Raw genomic sequence first — 11714 nt, 5'->3', positions numbered from 1 at the left:
ATGGACAAAAGAAGCGTAACGTCGTCTCAAGTGATCCAAATAGACTATGTTTATTTTTTGTAGCATATTTTTATTAAGCAACTAAATATTCGTAGTCAAACACAGAGAAGAAACTTTTCTGAATCTCACAGCCGGTCCACCCCTGTTGTTTTTCATATTGGTGCCCCCCCAGCTCTGAGCAATGTTGCTCTGTTGCGACACACTCACACTAAAGCAGGCCAACCCGGGGTTGAAAGTCAATTAAGTGGATGGGTATTTACTAGAACCGAGGTTAAGAACCACTGTCCTTTCAGAAATGGTCGTTTGTTAGTCAAAAAATTTGTTTTAAGAAAGATGCTATTCAAAGGCGGCCATGGCCTTGAAGGCATAAACAAATAATTACTGGAACCATCTTTTGACCCTAAAAAAGCATACATGAAAAATTACAGCAAAATCTATTCATTGGTTGGGGCATAATTCCGATCGACAAACACACACATGTAGACATTTCCATTTAATAAATAGATTTTTCGACTTAACAGAATAATAAGAAAAAAGTAAATAAATAAATATTGAATAATATCAAATGTTGTTGACCTGCAAGACTAAGCTAGTGTAGCTGGCTAATGTATGATAATAACATAAAAGTTGTTAGTCATAGGAAAACCAAGTTGAAAGAGTAAGTTCATAATGTAATCATGCATATTGTGTAACTAAGCAATTCTCTATCTAAATCTCTCCGGAATTAAAGGACTACAAGATACCTTTAATGAGAGGTCGTCTGTCTTTACGAAAAAATATTTTTACCTTGCACAAAATCATTTTTTGTTTTATTTTCTAATTGAATTATGAAAACGTGGATAGAAAAGGGGTAAATCCTCTATTCTTAAAAACAGGTATGATAATTGGATGAGATTATTGGCACATGTTACCAAGATAAAAAAGTGGTAAAAAATTGAACAAGAATAATAAAATGAGATATGTGTAATAAAGTTCACCATTTATAGGACATTTTAAATGCACCAAAACACTGTTAACGAGAGTAAATGGGGAAAAATATTGGTTAAGTTATCTCAAACCATTATAAATAAAATATTGAGCATTTAAATTTAAAAAATGCATCTTTTGAGTACAAAATGAACTATTTAACAGTTTTTAAGTTTTAACAAGGATCCTAAAACTGATCTGCATTGCATGCTTATTAGTGGGTGGTCCATTAGTTTCAATTCGCGCATTCCAAACTGCTGGGCGTCTACTGGACAACTGTATATACTGTCAACAAGTATGAAACGTAGGAGAGGAAGAACGGCTCTGTCAATAAGGTTAAAATGGACCTTCAGAAGTTAAACATAAAAGCCCAGACCAATTCCCTCAAGTCCATGTGGGCCAATGCAAGAGATTCGGAATCCTTCCAAAAATATTTGCTAAATTCTAAGTCAGGTTTGTGTTTATGTATGTATATTTGAGAGGTAAATCTTAATCACTCTATACAACAAATGCCCTATAAATGATGGTCTTACACTTTACAGATTTTACAAAGAGAGATAACCTTGTTTTCCAACCCTGGATACTAAACAAATGCAACCTCTTTCACAAAATGAGACTCTCTGATGACAATCAATTTTTGTTATTTTATATCTGAATAAATTATATTTATTCTAATTATGTTTAATGTATTATCCATACTAAATACTATATTTCATTTGGTATACCGAATGAAAAACCTATGAATAGTACACATGAAAAACATGCTGAGGCTAATTTATTAACTTATTTCTTGTAACGGTAACCAGATACGTAATTGCTAGGAACGATGGGTCCACCATGTCCGAATCCACTGTTATGGACGGTGTGTCCTACATTTACAAATCCATTATTAAATCCTTGTTGTATATTGTATCTTTTGTGTAATCCTGGTCGTCCACTGAATCCTTTATTATGTACTTGTGGTGCTACGTATCCATTACTAATTCCCTGTCCGATACTATGTCCAACCCCACTATTAACATGTGAGCCATGAGTATGATGAGGAGACCCACCATAAGACAAAGAGTGGTCAGCATCACGCTTCAAGCGATGTACAGATCTGTATTGCCTACCATGTTCAGGGGAAGCTTTGGATTCCGAACTAGCAAAAACTGTTGCAAAGAGAAAGATGGCTACCTATAGATATATTTTGGATAAAAAACAATAAGGAATGTCTTAATAAACACTTCTAAGAATGAGGTACTTACGATGCAAGAAATTTTCATTTTGATTTTAATGTATTTGATGTAATCGAAGGCTCTTGGCAGTTGAGAATGATACTAAACATGAAAAAATTCGGTGTTTATATACCTATTTCCATTTTACATTGGACAACGTACTACAATTTCGAATTAATTTTGGATTTAAATGGATAAAGGGAATGGGGATTACTACACACGGAAGTAAATTTTAAATCTCTTTAAATGTTAAAGTTGTGGAAAAATATATTTCCATGTTAGAATATTATTCCATGTTCACACTCCATGTAAATTAATGTTGAATCAAACTATTTTTAATTTTACAAAATCTTTAGCTAGGACCATATAAATTCTTTAAAACTTTGGGAAAATATACGGTACTTAATTTTTTTTTTTTTAACTAAGAAAACTACAAATTTATAAAATGAATGCATTAAGAAAGAGATCCAATCTGTTCACCAGATCATGATTTTTGCTTCTTTATTATAAAGTAGCGAAAATTACCTGTCTAAAAACGAATATCATATCAAAGATAACAAAAAACATCAAGATACATGTAGACAAGGTTGTCTGATTAGAATCAAGTTGATCACTTACATGATTTAAATCATATGCCTAAAAAAATCATTGATTTAATTCCACTTTCAGTATATTTTCGATTGAATGCAAATTAAACATTAATTAAAAAAAATATACAACTTGACATTTTATTAATTTCATCCATATCATAGATTTAAAATGATAACCATAAAATATTTTATAAGTAAACTGCACATCCATATATAAAGACAAATTTCCCAGGCTTTTTTATTTTCTTTACAAATTTATCATCTTATTTATAAAAGCTACAATGTCCATTATAACACTTGCTTTATGAGAATTGAAATCATGTTTAGCCTTTGTTATTGAATTTTTAACCAAAAGATGAATATATTCAGCGGTGTGAGGTTTTCCTGATATTTCTATCGTCTCAAGTAAGAAAATATGACCAGTGTATTTTGTTAAATAAACGCATATTAAAAGCTTGTTATGGATGTTGGGCAAACCATCAATGGAAAAACAAACTGTTTCATTATTCAGAATATATGAACATCTTATATACTCCTTTCATAGAAACGCCTTAAACAGTTTTGAGTAAGATCTTTTCTGAACAGAGAATAATAGCTATGTCTGAGAGTTTGAACCATTTTGCAAAACCCTGTTGTGTTCAATAAGGCAAAAAGGAGAATTCATATAAAATATCATTCTTACAATTTCTACATTAATACTTTCTTTTTGATTAGCTGAAGTTTTATAATATATTTATCTAAAGTTGCTACACTCCTACATGTAAATTGCCTACAAGAATTCGCCCTTGTAAAGGAGTTTTATACTAATTATTTTAAACTTGTGTTGCTCAAGTTAATATTTAACTCCTGGGGAGTTGATGATTAAGCAAAAGAAACTGTAGAGTGCTGATACAATGTTTTCCAGTATAAATGCAAAAAAAAAAAAAATCAAAATGGAAGGGTACTGAATTGATAAAAAGTAAAATGTCAGAAAAATTATATAAGAGATACAAAATTACATTAAAGGCAAGTCATTGTGTTCAAAAATTATAATTTTACTATAATAGAAGTAAAATCATTATTGATAAATTTGAAAGTACAAAGAACTGATTTACTTGTTGATATTCTAATTTTTGTGTTTCAGATTTAAAAAGTATATTCTTTTGTTTAAATATATAATAAAGAAATTGAAAAAAAATTGTATTATTTGTTTCAACTGAAAGTGCTAACAAATATCAATAGCTTGTAATAAAATTGTACCATAATCAATGCTTTTATGATCAAATTGCCTGCAATGAATTGTTTAACAATCAAATTACCTAGAATCATTTTACCTGACAATATAAATGAACGTAAAATGACCACTTATTTGAAATGTTATAGATTGTCCGGGTATTTTAAAAGTGCTCAATTATTTACATTGCCCGTAACATACTCATATTTACTAAAACATGAACATTCATATACATTTAATTATTCATCCTCACACTGACAAAAAGCTTTTATAAATATACTTTTTTTATATATTTGTCCTTCTAGAATTGCATAAAATGATAGAAGAATAGTTAGTTATGTGTTTTGCATGTATAGGACTAAAGTATTAATAATGCATATATGAAAAGATTATTATAAAGTTTTGCATAGAACGTCATAAGAAAGTATTCTTATTTATCTAGAGACTAATCTAAATATTCGTTAATTCATTAAGTATTTGTAGTAGATAAGGACTTCAATCATTTGATTACATAATCTATTGCTATAATTATATAAGTATGTACTTGTATAATTTAAGTTATAACTAAAGTTGTAAATTATATGACCTATTGCTGTGCAAAAAAAAAACAAAAAAAACAACGTTAAATAATAAGTTACCCTTACAATTTAAATGATGTTTAAAAGCTGCATAGCCGACATAAGTCATGACTATTAATGAAAATTGGTATCATATTGGGCATATTTTCTTTTTAGAGTTGATTATGAATTGGTAACCTGGACAATTTGAAGAATGTTTCGATGGAGGACAAATTAACTGCCATGACGTTTCATTATATCAGCTACAAGTAGCTGTGACAAAGGAGAGTAGGAAACAACGACAAAGGCAATAAATACTCCTATAGCTTAGCTCAAATCTGTACCAAATCCTCAAGGTTACTCTCCGTCTTTTATGATCGTACACGAATGTTTAAGCAGGTTTTGAATATAATTGTATGTTGAAGAAGATCCAAATTTTGATTCACTCTGAGGTACTACCATGACAGCATGGGACACATTGGACTCGGCCTTCATCGTCAAGAGATGTTATTATTTTCGCCCGGGTGAAAGGAGGACATACAGAATACAAAATACACCTAAATATGTTATTTAAACATATCTTAAATTGGTTTCTAGTTTTATTCCTTGATTTCATCAATATCACGTTTTTCGTAATGTATTCATATTACTGCTAGTATTGTCCACTCTGTGTAGTTTCTATATTTTGGGATTCAAAACAAAATCCTGAAACTATATAATCGTATAAAATAAATTATGATACAAGGAAAAACGGAATTTAAAACTTATTGTTTCTTAAAATGAGATCTTGATTTATTTATTTTTTCCATAAAGAAAAATAAAAAGCATGCACAAATTATCAACGATACAAGTACTTACATCTATATAAAAAGAACTTATCACAGTGTTTCCTTCGTATTAGTACGATGACTCTGCATCGCCGTTGGGTATTATAGTTTCCTGTCATAGCATTTTTCATGGATTTTATCTATTATTTCTTGAGTAGTAACCTCAACTGGTCGTCCAGAACGTTCATTGTCACTAGAGCCCATATAGCCTCTCCAAAAACATTAAAACCACTCATTATCTGCTCTAATTGAAGGTGCAGAGCCTCTATAATGTTTATCAAGCGTCTTTTTAGTCTTCTGAGACGTTTTGCTTTTCATAAAGTAATGTTTAATCAACACACGAAATCCTTTTTTTTCCATTTTTTGAAAATCACTCCACTTCCTCGAATCAAACGAATAACAAACACAACAAAATATACCAATCTAACTTAAAGTTGGTGTGAGTTCCTCCAAGAGATACTACTGAATACGTATAAATATAAGCTCAATACGCGCCAGAAGTGCCATTTCTTAGACTTTGCACGGACTTTTTAAATGACCCTTGAATAAAGACAAAGAATGAATTTACTTGAGTGTAAATACTGGCCCCCAATTTAGTACAGTTGTGTTAAATGAGTCAGTACATAAATGTCCTTATATAGTCCTTATTTGCAGCACATTCAGGTTACTGTTATGTCCACCATTTACGATATATGTATAATAAAATACTTAATTGTAGTATGTGAGATGATAAAAAGGAAAGAGTGATCGATTGTTCCTGATAAGAATGAAAAAACTACAGTTTAAAACTCATTGTATATTACTTAACCATTTCTAATAGCAAAACATTTCAATTATCCTACTTTAATACGCGGTAATTAAGGCTAACTATTATTATTAAAATATTCTGATATATAATAGTTAAGCAATAATAATTTGTTCTTCCAGATAAAATGGGAGACACTTCCATAAATGTAACGAATAATAAAAAGATTTATTAAGTATTTGAGTTTAGTAAAAGTAAGCTTAAAAATTCCAACTTTGTTGAAACTCTAATCCATTGTTAAATTTTGTGAGTTTGTTCTCTTTCATTATATTGTAAGCTAACCGAATATTAGAGGTGAGGTCTAAGACTCAAAACCTGCAACTCAAGTCTCTATCATAAATACATATTTTAAAGATTTGCAACTCGACTTGATCTCATAATCAAGGACTAAAGACTAGGCTAGGCCTCAATAACAAAGACTAACAACTCGATTTGGACTCTAAAGATAGTTTAGAATGAAATCAATAAGAGCCTAAATTTTATGGACCCTATACTATAATTATAAACTTGAAACGGGCTCAAAATAGAAGTACAAAAGCAGTGTTGTATAAGGAATGTACTGTAATATTGCAAAATATTGTATTTAATAGGCCAAAATTAAATGTTTTCATGAGGTGGTAAGTTGAAATATACTATATTATAAATATATAGAGGTAACCATAAATTTTAAACATTTTAACTGTTTTATATTGAGTGATAGACTGACCGTAGAGAAAAACACTGTCACTAAATATTTTAGAAAATGTATTATATTTTATTCCGTGTTTTATAACTTATTCAATATAACTGCCTTCATATCGACTAACTCCCTTAGAATAGATTAAAATGCTTTACATGCTGCACGCACCATAGATTTGGGAAGTTTATCCCATTCCATCTGAAATGAGACACGGAGATCTTTCAAATTTAAATATTGACGAGTTTATACTTACGACTCGAGATAACCCTACACAAAGTATTCGAGGGGGGGTCCCATAGATTTGTCCAAAAAAGGAATATTTGGTTTAAGCCACTCTTGGTATGGAAAGCTTGTATGTATTGGAGATCCAGCTGAAAGGTCACTTCAACCGTTTAAAATGAATTGGCTTTAAATCACAGAAGGACCACAGGCTCCAAAGCATATTCAATGTAATCACTTGTCTTCATACGGAGGACTTCCGGAATAAAAATAAAGGAAGCTTATCTTTTTTACTTGAAATCCATGCCCAAGCCAAAAGGGATTGACTATTAAACCTTTTCGGAATTGTTTTTTGTTCTAAGGATATATCTTTTGATGATGAGGCAAAGATTCAGTCATTTTGACACTTGAATTTTTGATCCAGGTCACATTTCTTCTAATCAGAAGGGATAATATTTTCTCTCCACGTGCAAAGTAATAATGACGTTTTACTTCTTGGAATCCGTTTCATCCGTGCATCTTCCATGAGATTCCGACCGTAACGAAACTTCAGAGAAACCATCCTTAGGTCCTTATGGATTATTCAATTAATTGAAGTCCTTGACACGTTAATCTCCTGAGCCATTTTCGCCATTGATCTGTTGAGGTTTCTGTGTATTTTTAATTTAACTTTCCGGACGTTGTTCGGGTTCCAAGTTGACCTGGAGGGTCCGTTTTTTTGGTTGATCATCAACATGTCCAGTCTCTTGAATCATTTTAACGTTATATCTAACAGAACTGAGACTGATTGAAGATCTCAAAATCTGATAAATTTGTAGAGATTATTTGCCAGCACGATGAAGACTATTATTGCTTTTCACAGATGATACATTTAGACAAATAAAAATATCTTTAATTGTCCTCATTTTTATTAAAAGAGAAGAATTAAACTCAGATTGAATAAAATTCAATCAGATTGCAGGTAGTATACTTTACTACCTAAATTTCCGCCAAATCTAAGAGGCTCAAGACATTTAGACACTCAATAATACAATTTTTATATTTGCAAATAAAAACTTAACTATTATGAAGTTAATGAGTGGAATAGGACCTTAGGAATTGATAGTAAAATTAAAATTATGTTTTCCATATATTAAAAGTGTTATTAAAACTAACTGCTACATTAGCCAAATAATCCATATTTTCACAAAAAACAAATTATATTCCTTGCAATAGAAATTATATTATTATTTTATCCTTCTTTTTTAATAAAAAAATAATCATAGAAATAATCAAAAAATGTAGAAACTAGCACTGTTACTTGAATTTTTAATGTCAATTTCCTCATATTACGGAATGTCTTCCATCAAATCAAGTCAAGTGTGAAGAATTTAAAAATGGTGGTAAATATTATTAGTTTATGCTTTTAGGTAATGTCCAAATGATTTATCTTTTTCTTCAAATATTTATTCTGCAAATTACATTCATAATATAAAAAATTCTTCTTCTTTTATATTTTCTGAAGATATAAATAGATCTCCCTATCTTTAAATTGGGGACAACAACCGCGGATAGTTGAAATGCAATTATTGCAACCTCATAATAATGAAATAACTTGACAAACCGAAGAAATTATCATTGGAGTATAGAAGAGGAATCTCAACTTAATCAATCACAATTGCTCGATCAAGTTTCGAAGTAGGATTAGACTATCATCGGAGTATGTATGGTATGTTTTTATTTTTATACCGGGTAAGGCAGTAAAACAGCGATTGTTATTTAATGTTAATTTTCAGATTTATAAAGGAAGGAATAAGGATTATTTTTCATATTGTGGTTCAGCCATCTTTTGAGCATAAACAAGTTATTTTGAATATTTTGTCATTATGAGTATGTCAAAAGCTTGTGCATTTAAGAAATCCTAGATCCTGAAGTTGAGGTGGTGAGGATTATGGACATTATGAAGTGATCTAGGAGCCTAGTTTTTAAGGTGGGCAAGACAAATATGAATGGAGGAGACCTCCCCTGAAATGCAAAAAATTGAGAACTCAATTTAAAGAGGGATGTGGAGTTATTATCCAATCTGGAGAAGTACATCAAGCAGAACACTACCAAATTGTGTCCTTTCTGTAACTTGTTGGACATACAAGAGGACTGTAAAGGAGTACTTGGGATTTTTATCAAACAAGATGCCCCCAGGCCTCTTTCTTACACAGAACACGAGTACCAGGAGGCTCAAGAGTCCACATATTCCTGCCCAAACTTGTACATTACAAGTAATTATCTGTTTCAGAAGTAAATGTATTTGCTGAGATAGAAGTTTCTCTCTATGGTACCTATTATATTCATTCTATAATTATACTATAATCCTGGATGTTAGATACGTGGAAAAGTCGTAATGATTTACTTAATGAGTGGTAATGTCCTACAGCATCATTCTTGATTTCACAGATCAACTCTGGGTCTCTTTCTCCTGGAATACTTAATTCAAGACAATCTCCTCCACATAATGAGACTTTTCATTTACTTTCATGATCTTAAAAATATTAGGTATCCGCAAAAAAGTATAGATGCCTCTTTTCCTACCTCAATAATATATTATTTGTCTGTCTCCTATTTCGAGATAGAAAAAAAAGTTATGACGTGCCTTTTACAGCAATAATGATTCATTGTAGTTTGCTTAAAATCAGCACAATCCTAGTAATATGAGACACTCAATTTATTTTTATACAAAAACATGCAAATAATTATAATTTGGAAGCAAAAAATATAATTCACACGAAATGAATTTTAATAGTTTTATATGCAAATGAATTTTTTTAGAGAAAGAGAGGAAAAATACTTATAAATATAAAAAAAAATATTTAAAATTTATTTAATTCAACCTAAATTTGTTTCAAATTTACATTTTTATGCATAATTTTCGTTTCAAACATAATCATTGTTATAAATAATATAATGTCTATTTATTTTGTGGATCATTTAAGGTAGTTAACCCTTTGTTAATAAATTATTAATAAAAAAGCTTTACTAACTCAAAAAAATCTTCCAAAGGATTTGGATTTGTAAATTTATACATATCAATGAAGGGACTTGTATAGAATTCTTGTCATTTCATACTCCGTCATTCATACTTATTTTGATAAAACTATAAGTTCAATGTATATCTTTATATATATGAAATAGAGTTTGTGTGTATGGCTTCTTTATGGGTGCCAGCAACGTTGAAGCTAAAAGGCTTGGCATGGGCACCTCTTTTGAACCTGGTCAGCCAAAAAAATTAGGGGAAGGGCAAATAAAGTGGGCATATTCCATGCTCAAAAAAACAACAGCTGTTTTTGTAGCTAAAGGAGACTAAATAGGGGGATGGAGTGTAAAGTCATCAAGTGATTGACGTCTCACAAAACAGCTATATTAAGGACAACGTGTTCAAAATCAAAAAAGTTTTGGGGAAAGAAAGAAATCGGTGAAAATTGCAGTTTCGTTTTTTTCAGGTGTAAAATATGGATTTCCAATGAAACTTTAGATTTGTAGATAAAATAAAGTATCTAGAAATATGTCATGAAATTAGTAAATAAATATGACACATTAAAATTGAACTGTAATATCTGTCATTTTCTGAATTATTTTTCAATATTTTACACTTTTTTTTTATCACCAAAAGTAAAGTGTCAATTTTTTAGAAGAAATGCCACAAAACGATATTGTATTATGGTTATAAAATTTTAGACTTTAACAATGCATTGTAGTCTTTTCATTTTTCCTTAAATTTCATTTTGTAATATTTCCAATATTTGCAAAAATGAACATCGAAATTATGGATGTTTATTTTTTGGAGACATTATTCTAAATGTTTTTGATGCTTCTACAAATACGAAAAAAATATTGGTAGAATTGTGTTTCTCTTTACAATATGAATAAATGCAATTAATTACTATTTTTGTGAAATTAGTGCAAAACAATTTTTTTGCTATTTTTGTTGCAAATTTCGATTTGGGAAAATTTTGACAAAAAAAGGTGGACTTTTCATCAACAGAGTGCAACTTGGAAATTTTCAGCGATCAAGAAGCAAAACCAAAACCTTAATAACATTTTATATAAAACATATAGAAATCAATCTTAGCAAGAATTAAATAATATGACCGCTTCCACCCTCTATCACAGCCTCCACAAGAGGTAGGAACTTGGTGCAGGTTGCCAAAATATAATCAGTGGACATACCCATTCCTCCTTGATGCTTGCCTTGATCTCCTTCATTTTTCTGTGTGATGTCTTCCTAACCTTGATCTCTAAGACTCTCCACACACTGATGTCGAGAGGATTGAGATTGGGACTGGAAGAGGACCAGAAGGTCTTTTTAGGAAATTAGTAAAGTTTTCCTTCAAAAAGTTCTATGTCTTCACGGCCATATGTATGGGGGCACCGTCTTGGGGTCATGCATAGTTGTTCTCAGTATAGTGAGCCTTCAACCAGGGCAAGATTTTCGATTTCAGGAACTTATAGTAGGCCTCAGCCCTGATTTTCTTATTGGAATGAAGAAGAAGGTATCAGGGTGTTCTGGACTGTCGTCATGGTCACACAGACAATTTCTGAAATACTTTATAAATCAAGATCAATGTCGAAAGATTTTTGATTATGTTCAATCATTTTTTGTCCAATTTT

At 30.6% G+C, this 11714-nt stretch overlaps 1 long non-coding RNA gene across 1 annotated transcript; it reads right to left on the bottom strand.

Annotated features, from left to right (window-relative positions):
- Positions 1 to 1590: 1590 nt before the first annotated feature.
- On the bottom strand, positions 1591 to 2275 carry LOC121116274 (uncharacterized). Its single transcript, XR_011779537.1, has 2 exons — positions 2214 to 2275; positions 1591 to 2142 (listed from the first exon to the last, which is right to left on the bottom strand). It is a non-coding gene; the product is annotated as an uncharacterized lncRNA (long non-coding RNA).
- Between the last annotated feature and the right edge of the window lie 9439 nt (positions 2276 to 11714).

This window comes from Lepeophtheirus salmonis, chromosome 4 (genome assembly GCF_016086655.4).
Source record: "Lepeophtheirus salmonis chromosome 4, UVic_Lsal_1.4, whole genome shotgun sequence".
Classification (NCBI taxonomy): domain Eukaryota; kingdom Metazoa; phylum Arthropoda; class Copepoda; order Siphonostomatoida; family Caligidae; genus Lepeophtheirus; species Lepeophtheirus salmonis.
This window is presented reverse-complemented; position numbering and strand designations above follow the sequence as displayed.